This window comes from Nematolebias whitei, chromosome 2, assembly GCF_014905685.2.
Source record: "Nematolebias whitei isolate Nwh7 chromosome 2, NemWhi1, whole genome shotgun sequence".
Classification (NCBI taxonomy): Eukaryota; Metazoa; Chordata; class Actinopteri; order Cyprinodontiformes; family Rivulidae; genus Nematolebias; species Nematolebias whitei.
The window spans coordinates 38326879-38337258 of NC_056499.1; the positions used below are offsets into that span (position 1 = coordinate 38326879).

At 39.8% G+C, this 10380-nt stretch overlaps 2 protein-coding genes across 3 annotated transcripts in view; both read left to right on the forward strand.

Moving 5' to 3' along the window:
* The window catches only part of LOC119424126 (GRAM domain-containing protein 2A-like), a 975280-nt gene that overhangs the window by 793845 nt on the left and 171055 nt on the right, over nt 1-10380 (forward strand). The gene's annotated exons all lie outside the window — the stretch shown is intronic.
* The window catches only part of LOC119424066 (zinc finger protein 609), a 114991-nt gene continuing 111177 nt past the window's right edge, over nt 6567-10380 (forward strand). For both annotated transcript variants that reach the window (XM_037691540.1, XM_037691546.1), the window contains exon 1: nt 6567-6902. The gene's annotated coding sequence lies outside the window, so the exon portion shown is untranslated. The remainder of the gene's footprint in view (nt 6903-10380) is intronic.

Consider the following 10380-nt stretch of genomic DNA (forward strand, 5'->3'; position numbering starts at 1 on the left):
TGACAACCAAAACCAGCTGATCACATGCTCAAGAAGGACCATTGTTAGGCTGATGGTCCTTCTTGAGCATGTGATCAGCTGGTTTTGGTTGTCAGCAGCAAACTGGTTGATCCACTATATGGGTGTGATGCTTGTGGGACTGAGTTTATTGGGGCTCCTCGGACTGATGAAGTCCTTTGGATGAAGGACGAAACATCTAAAAAAAAAAGAAACCGTCCAAATGACCTGACTGAACTTTGATGGATTCTCTACGTTGATTATTGAGCATGAACTTTGAGGTGTAAGCTTCTATCTCACTGGGAGGCAAATGCTGGAGACAGTGCAAATGGCAGTCCTGAAGAACTTACTGAAATGTCCCAAAACTCTAAAACGTTTGTGGAGGTTTTTGACATTTCTTCAGGAGCACAGGGTTTTTGCCCTTGTGTTGCTGGAATTATGCACATTGAAATGCATATGAAAAACTTGCAAGACAAGTTTTCTCTCAGAGTTATCATCTGGAACCCTTATGAATTTAGTTTCTATGATTCAAGAGTATTAAAACTTTGTTTTTTGTCAATATGTTAACTTTGGGCAAATTTGATGTCAAACTCAAATGGGGTTTGTGAAAACATACCAATTCAGTGTGATGTCAAGTGAAAATTTGGATATTTTCTTGCATTTTGTGTCTTTACCTTGTCGCCTACAGTCTCATGCCAGTGAGATCCTACCCACAGTATTACATCATGTCCTTTTGTTTCTCAGCTAACTAGACTGCTAACATGTTACTCATTTTCTGAAAACATGCAGGGTTTATTCAGTCAGATTACACACACACAAAAAAAAACATTGTGCAATGTCCTTTAAATTTCAAACATTGTGTCAGAGTATTTCTCTTAGAACGAATGGTGGTGAGCAAATGAGAAGACAAATGTTAACTCATGCCTGAAATCATTTCAGTAGTCTGTCAGTCAAGGAAAGGACACGGTTTCTGTCATTTATAAATGTGCAAAGAGAGTGTCACTCGACCCATTTTCTACAGAACTAAAGATTAGGTCTGTCTGAAATGGGCTTCAAGGTTTTACAGTTTCTTTTATAGCGTAATGGAAGATGATCACATGAATTGAGCCAAGCCCTCTGTGATTCCACATGACTGGCTGATTAGCCCTTTTTTTTCACTGATGGAAAACACATGGCGTCCACACGGCTTGTTCATTTCAGGTTTTAGATGGTGTGACGCTCATGCCTGGTTTGGAGCCGCAGCCTTGAAGGGCAGCCATCATCAGATTTCTGTCCCTGCCAGTCCCCACTGGCCACTGACTGTTATTTAGCTTTCCAGTGGAGGCTGCCTGTTCCCTTGGGAAAGCAAGAGAGTGCCTGCCAGCAGGAATGCATTGGAGGCAATAGAGGAAGATGGAGGATGGTGAGTAGCCGCCGCCGCCGCTGCTTTTCCCCCTGTGTGAAAATGAGTCCATTAATTCAGCAACCCCCCCCACCCTCCTCTCCCCGAGCCCTCCCTGTGCCTGTTGTCTCTGTTTGTTAGCGAGATGATTCCTTCTGTCATGTCAAAGGCAACATTATCATGATCTTGTTGCCAGGGAAACCAGCACTGAGCGAGACAACGACTTAAAGCTTCTTGCAGCGTTTGAAGCTGGTAAACATGAAAGGTTATCTGTCGAGCTGCGAGAGTTAGAACTGTGACATATCTGGAAGGGTCTTATTGTTTGAATTGAGTTTTTTTATGACTCGTTGCTCTCTGAGAAATCGCCCCTTGGGTGTTTGGTAAGATATTCACTTCAGTCAAATTAGAAGACAGCCTGTCGTACAGGTAGCATGCCTGGTTTGTTTTAAGAATACAATGCAAAATACAATTCCCTTTGTGTGGTCAACAGACTTTGTTGTACTTCCTCTTTTTCAAAGGAAATCTTATTTCATGCATCATGAAGTGTCTGTAATACTCTTTCAGGGTTGCCACTTTCTAATAACACGTCATATGTGAGTTTCTCAACTGTTTCATTCATGTAAAATGTCTGGGTTTTTTCTACAGTCTGACCAGCGATTTGATCCGTGTTGTGACAAACTTCTGTTGTGGCAATCGACTCAAGCTCTTCAGCATTTTGATAAACTATTAGACCATTTCTCAGAAAATTCTGCATACAAAAACATAAAGCATTCATACTAAAACACAAATGTCTTGTCAATCATTGTTCACATCAGTAGACCAAACAACAGCTTGGGAACCAAACTATAAAGCCACACTGCAATATAGCAGCTGTGTCATAAAACAGGGCTGTAATGTGCCTATATGCCTATAAGTATTTTAAAAATGCTAAATGAAATTCAACACCAAATCCAAACACTTGGCAGAGTACACCAAGTTCTCCCAGCTAAAGCTAACACGGCTAAGCAACACACTTTACAGTGGTTCCCAACCCTGGTCCTTGAGGAACACCGTCCTGCATGTTTTACTTGTTTCCCTGATTTGACTCACCTGATTTGAATGGATTAACTTGAGAACTTGAGGAAGTAATTAAATTACTGAATCAGGCGTGTTGGAGCAGGAAACAACTGAAACATGCAGAACGGTGTTCCTCAGGGACCAGGGTTGGGAACCACTGCTTTAGAGGAAACTCTAAACCGAAGAGACAAGTTGCCACGAAACAGTGATACAGCACAAAAGGATTACAGAACAGGTGAGTGATTTTATCACCATGGATGACCAACCCATCGCGGCATGGAGTCAATAGGTTTTTGTCACTGTTGAGCTGTTGAACTTTCTCAACAAAACAAAACTGACAGCACCATCTGAGCTAAATAAAAAGGTTTGCCATCACCTGGCCTTTTTTTTATTATACCGGTATATAAAACCACTTAAGAAACAACAACAGGTTTTCTTTGCTGGAATTAGAGCTATACAGAGATACCAGGTACATGATAACATTGATTTTAATAGCTTTGATGTATGTGGTATATTCTGTAGAACAAGTGAAATAATGTTAGAATCTGACAGACATGGCCGATACTACCATAGATTTTAAATGACTTAAACTAGGGGCAAAGTAAATCTATAGTTTTAAGTGATGACATTTATATCTAATTTGAATTAAAAAGACTGATGGTTATGGTTTATACATAAAAGTGTAATGAACAGATACTTAAAATTCAAGTTCAAGTATCTTTATTGTCATTTGCATCACATGTGGTACATGAGGTGGAATGAAATTATAAATGGTAAATGGACTGCATTTATAGCGCTGTTCTGTCTTATCAAGATACTCAAAGTGCTTTACACTACAATCTGTGCCCTCATGTACCCAGCACTACTATATTTGTACAAAAAATAATCAGTGCTTCATCACATTCATACACCAATGGGACGCACATCGGAGGCAATGAGGGGTTCAGTGTCTTGCCCAGGGACACTTCAGCATGTGACTGCTGGTGGAATCGAACTCCCAGCTCTTGCATTGGAGGACGACTGCACACAGCCACAGCCGCCCCAAATTATGAACTCAAGGTCCCAGTTACCCAAAAATAGCAAAAATATAAAGTATAAAAAGAAACTGTATATAAGGATCTAAGCTATACACTAAACATTCGATACTATTGACCACATTATTCTCCCTGAAAAATTGAATAAATATGGCATTAGAGGACTAGCACTACAGTGGATATCTAGCTATTTGAAAGATAGGAAACAGTTTGTACAAATAAATGATGTAAGATCTGACCTCTGTAATATCATATGTGGCGTTCCTCAAGGTTCTGTACTTGGACCAAAGTTATTTATTTTATATGTGAATGACTTGGTAAATGTGCCAGGATCCTCAAAGGTGTTTTATCTGCAGATGATAACACTTTTTTTTTGTTTGTTTGTTTTGTTTGGGTAACATATTGTGTTGGAGTTGATGCAGACAGAATTTGGAAAAATACAAACTTGGTTTAAACTTAATAAATTATCATTAAACTTAGATAAAACTAACTGTATGGTATTCAGTAATAGAAAGAGAACTGTCGATGTTTCATTTAGAATTGAGGGTGTTGAGATTTGTAGAGTTAGTGAGGTGAAGTTTTTGGGTGTTATCGTTGATGAAAAGCTGACATGGAAACATCACATACATTCTGTAAGAATAAAAATATTTAAATCTATTGCAGTAATGTACAAAGTAAGAGAGTTATTAAATGATAAAGCTCTGTATATGTTGTATAACGCAATCATTGTTCCACACTTAATCTGTTATATTGATGTTTGGGGGAAAGTGTGTACAGTATAACAATTATAAATCCTATTTTTGTTTACAGAAAAGAGCTGTAAGAATTATTACCAGGAAGCATTTCACTGGAACAAAAGAAGTAAAGTCAAAGTTTTCCTAGCTGGATCATAGATCTCTGACCTTAATGTCACAGCATAAACACTGAAATAGATTGGAGGGTTGAGACCCTGGTTCTGTTCACCAGCTACCCAGATGACTGGAAGGCCATCTAATTTACATTTTTACAATTATGCGCATGTGTAAAATAATGCACCATGCCCCAAATAAAATCTTAGCTATGTCCAGCATTCAAGGTCAGTATTCAACTCTAGTCTTTTGTTTTTTTAACACCTGCTTTATATACAAATGTATTCATAAATTAATTTTATTGGTATTTTACGTTGTGATAGCAAAATATCCCCAACGTGCAGTGCTGCCAGCTGTGTGAATGACCACCTAGCACACTGTTTACATCAAACATATTTCAACAAACTGGAAGTAGACATGAATGTATCTAGACAACAATGCATCGCAAAATACTGACTTTGAGCATGCACATTAGTAACTATTCCATATTTTCCTAACAGAGCACTTTGCTCTCAGATTGCATGCTTACCAGTTCCTAGAGTTTCCAAAAGCAGAATGGGAGGAAGATCTTTCAGTTATCAGGCTCCTCTCTTGTGGAACCAACGTCAAATTTCTTTCCATGAGGCTGACACATTGTCCAGTTTTAATACTGGTGTTAAGACTTTCCTTTTTGATAAATCCTATAGTTAGTTGGCTTGGTTTCCTGACCTATTCCTAATTCTTTGCTGCTATAACCCAAGACTACTGGAGAACAAATTGACCTAATTTCATCAAATTAATACTTTGTATTTGTAATTATTCTTTCATGATTTCATCTTTTTGTCTCTCCTCCTAGAGAAAAACTGATGGCCTCCATCCTGGACCTGCCATTGTGTTTTCGTTTTCTCCTTCCTGTCCTTTCAAACCCAGCCAGTCGAAGCAGATGTTTGCTTTTCCTGAGCCTGGTTCTGCTGGAGGTTTCTTCCTCATGGGAGAGTTTTTCCTTTCCACTGCTGCCTCTGTGCTCGCTACTTCCTCAAGCGACTGAGACGAGCTGGTCTGGGAAGCTCAGTCCTCACCTCCTTCTACAGGTGTGCAGTGGAGAGCATCCTGTGCTCCAGCATCAACTTGTGGCATGGAGGCTGCACAGCTGCAGAAAGAAAAGCTTTGCAGAGAGTGGTGAAGGCTGCACAGAAGTCTGTTGGAGTCAGTCTCCCCACCACCACAGACATCTACACCTCCAGATGCAGGAAGAGGGCCACCTGCATCATGAAGGACCCCACTCACCCAGCACACACTTTTTGCCCCACTCCCCTCAGGAAGGAGGTTGAGGAGCATTAAGTGTAGAACCACTAGACTGAGGAACAGCTTCTACCCTGAGGCTGTTAGACTCATGAATCTCTAACCAGAATAATCACTGTGAAAAATCAGATCATGTTGCTGCTGATCTGTTTCATGTTGCTGCTGATCTGTTTCATGTTGCTGCTGATCTGTTTCATGTTGATGTGTTCATGCGTGCTCATCTGCTCACACAGACTCATGTTCGTGCTGCTGTTCGACAAATTGTTTTTATGCTACTAGTGCTTAGTGTATTATTTAGCTGATGTTTTTCTTAGTTCATATGTCAGATCTTATTACTAATTTTCTTTTACATTTTATTGTTGGATGTAACTGGGACGTTGTGTACATAATCTCGTTCCACCACATGTACCACATGTGATGCGAATGACAAATAAATCTCTCTGAATCTGGTGGGAGTCTGCAATGAAGTGAAAACTCAAAGCAATCTGTTGGCTCCTCAGATAAATAACGTTATTAACTGACTTTATATATGTGGATGTTTCTGTTCAGTGCCCTGAGACGACTTTTGTTGTGCATGTTTGGTTCTTTTGTACAGCACTTTGGTTGGCCTTGTTGCTGTTTTAAGTGCTATATAAATAAATTGGTATGGTATGGTGATTTGGCGCTATATAAATAAGCTGATTGAATTGTTAAAAGCGGTGCTCAGTCCAGGCGGTGAAGTAACTCCAGTTCCACCTTTTCCTCTCTCTGGCAGAGTGTCACGGTTCGGTCCGGGAGGAAGACTCCACTCCTGGTTTTCCTTACCGCTCCGGCTGCTGCTGCCTGACTACATTGTATCAGTTTCCACACGAAGGAACCAGCACGGTATTCGGTCCAGAAATCGGCGAACACGGAAGGAATTAACCTGGATGGGAAGCAGTTCCCTGTGGATTTAATTGCGAGGAGGTCGCGGAAGGCGAGCGGACTCGGTTCGGGCTCGAGACCGCGGCGATAAACATGCGTTTTGGGACTCGTCTGTGTTCGCTGTGGACGGTGCCTCGAAGTGTGATGGCAGAAGTCCAGTGAGTCGCTGGCCTCCCCTCCTCTCTTGTGTTGGGTGTCTGGGGGAGTGCGCTGCCACTGGTTTCTAGTCTCGCTTCAGATTTTTTTTTTTTTTTTTTTTAAACAGGTTTTTATTATAATTTAGCCGCGTTGCGCTGACTTGCTTCTCTTTTTAATTTTTTTTTTTATTATTTTGTTATTTTTGTGGAGCACACGCCACCATGGACAGACGACGGGTTGGAATAGAATTGTCCAGTTAAGTCGGTAAGTTTGTCCGTGTTTTTTACCATTTGCTGTCATTGTTAACGGTGCTACACTCGTTAGCATTAACGTTAGCCTTGTGTGCAACGTTAGCCTTGTGTGCGTTTAGCCAGCACAGCATGCAGCAGCAAGCTGCTAGCCAAGGTTGACTGACTGCACTCTGAGCTCATTGTTTTACTGTGCCAGATACCTAAGGTTACACTCACATTAGCTCATCACACGAACCGAAGCTAGCTCCATTTCCCTGCCTTTTCTCTCGCTTCTTCTCTCGCTTCAGCTCCGGCGAAACCATGTAGCATTTGAGCTAGAGCCCATTGAAGCTTGGCTAACTGCATTTGTTTAGCTGGAGGGACGTTACAATCAGCCTTCCCCTCGGGGATAATAACATTTATTAGCAGTAAAACAACACACGTCTGCCTGCACTGATCATGCTTCTTGACGTGTTTGGGAACATGGTGTTACCGCTGGAGGAGCGGATTCCATCGGGGAAGTGTGTGTGTTCCCCAAGGTGGGTACCGTGGCCCCCAGGGGGTCCTCAATGGAATGGCCTGAAAGACAAACAGAAAATGAAACGTTTTGTAAAGCCTTGTCACTTTCTGCACACGTGTTTCCTTTCTGCAACTAGCACAACTGTAAGACCCAGTGTGAACTACTCTGGAGGTGATTGTTTTTACATGAAGCTTTGTGTAATGAAACTTTAATTCCCACAAAATGGTGGCTCCTCCTGGTCAAACATGTCTTGATGGGGCTTTCTGAAAAAGGGTGACGTGTCTTATTTGTCTTGATGTATGTTGTTGGATTAACCAATAGATTAATTTAACTAAATTACTTTAAAAAAGTCTAGTAAATCTTGTAGTTTAAGCTGCACAGTACCACATTTAAGACAAATGGCTATGAAATGGGTTGAACTGACAAAATTTGATCTTTTGTTGATGCTAAAAATCAATACAACTTTTTTGCTAGTGTATCCATTGATTTTTTTTTGGGGGGGGTGCCCTATGAACCTTTCTAGTACATTTAACATCAGAAGCAGTTGCACTTCTGTAATACTGGTTGTTTCCAGTTTTAATACCTGCTTTTATTGCTTTGCTTTTAGCTTCTGCTTCAAAGTAGGCCATATTTTTTCATTATAGTATATAGGAGGATGTAATTTGTCCAGTTTTAAGTATATACTGCTTGACCAAGCAAGTTGACTTGCTTTTGCGCTGTAAACGGCAGCTTATGGTGTTGAGGTTGTTCTCACGTTTATTAAAATGGAACGGTACACAAAAAAAGTGAAGCTTAGGCTTTTTTGAGCTTATGTGTAATAGAAAAAACTGTACATGACTAAAATGATGCGTAAGAAAAATAAACAAATGGGAGTATTACAAATATATTAATACAATGGTTGAAAGAGAAAGTTTTGTAATGTTTTGGTTTATTGAAGTCAGTCATTAAGACAAAGCAGCTTAGGTTTTACAGTGGTATTAACAAACAATTTGAAATGGCCATTTTTTTTTTAGAGATTAGCGTCTCGCACGGAACATTTTAACGCTGGCACCAAGGCTTTTTACTGCCTTTGTGTGATTCATCTGGAAGTCAACCTGCCGCTGTTACACTGCTGATCTGCAGTCTAGTGCCTAAACAGTCGATGTATATAAACGCAAGCAATCACTGCAGCACAGTGATGTGTTTTAGTGATGACAGATGGTCTCTGTGATCAGGTGACAATGCGGTTGGAGATTAGTTCCCAACCTTCATGTGCCTTTAACTGGCAGAAGTGTCCCATTAAACTATATAATATGAATTTGGCAGTTTTTACACACAACTTGTAACAGTCCCAAATTCTGTTTTAGTCCTCATTGTTAAAGGTTGCTAAGGTCAGTTCGTGTTCAGATGAACACTATAAATTATTTCAACATCTTTCTGTCAGGTCGTCTGGACAGTTTCTTTTTTTGTGCTGAAACGAAAAAAAGAAACTGTCCAGATGACCTGACTGAAAGATGTTGGATTGTATACCTGGATTATTGAGCATGGACTTTGTTGTTTTCAACCAGTTTGACACTATAAATGATTGCTTGTCAGTACTGCCTTTTCTGACGTTCAGAACTTTTTTGTACAGACGTGCTCAAGTGGAATTGCTTTGTTTTGTTTAATGTATTGTTTACTGACATAAGCAGTTGTTATGTTTACAGTTTCAAAGCTATTGTAATTTGTAATGGTTAAGTAATGGGTGAAATAAACCCTGTCTTGGAAAAAGCGTAGATAGCACACTTATTTTATATATTTATTTCTTACAATGTTTTTCTGTGTGTGGAGATGTAGGATGAGGTAATATTAGAAAAATAGAAACCTTGTCACTGATTTTTCAACTAGGTTATTTTGCTTGGAATTCCCATACCTAATATTAACAATCAGAAATGTAAAATTATTAGCTGAAACTTATATAACAGGGTTTCCACAGAGCATTTAGAAGCATCAAGTCCTTTAAAGGGTTTAGTTATATTTAAGGCCTTAAATGGCAAAAAAAAAAAAAAAAAAGGCAATAAATTAGAATTTCAGTGACATAAGATATTTAGACTTTTTTTTTTTTCAATAAAAACAAGATGGTGATTTTGGAAAGCTTTCAGCCAGACTCGCTCATCGGGATGATATGTTAGTGTTACATTAGAGTAACATGTGGAACCAGTTTAATAATTGTTTCTGGCCGGTCAGTTGTCAGAAGATCATGCATGCGTTGGAGGTGGAAAAAGTAAAACCTCAGTAGCAGAACGAAACTAGGTTGATGCAAACTCCAGCTAAAGTAGCTGGAAAACAAGGAATTTAGAGCACTGCTGCAGCCCGTCCACGGTCAGGATGGTAAAGGATTTTGCAGCATTTGTACAAACAATATGTTGAAGTAGTCAACGTGTGGAAAGTTAAGCTGGTGTTGAGCCAAAAAATTAGCCTCCGTGGGAGTGCGTATTGACAGTCTTAGTTTGATTTGCTTCTTTTGCTACTTTAACTATTGTATTAAACAATATTAACACTAAAAGTCATTTATTTGTATACCCATTGCCCAAGATTATAGCAAAGGTGCGTCTCCATTTATCTTTTTTCCCCATTACTTCACAATGTTATCTCAATGAGTGTTAGTTTAAAGTATTCAGTTTATCGTAAATGAATGCAACATTTAATATTGCACAGGATTTTATCAAAATAAAAATTTGATTCATTTGATCATCTTTGGCTCTGAAGTGGGGGAGCAAGAACCCCATTGTCATGAACTACAGATCCAATGCATCACATTCATTTTAATGTGTGAATTTTTAAGCTTTTGCGCAGATTCTTTTGTTGTCTTCTCCAATCAGTCACATTCGGAGCTGAAGTAGGGCTTGGTAGGAGACCTGTTGAACTAAGGGGCCGTTTACACGGCGCGTATTTTGAGTGAATCCGCAGCTTTCTCTCTGCGGTTCTGCTGATCATTTACAAGACACCCGTGCCCCCCCCCCCCCCCCCCCCC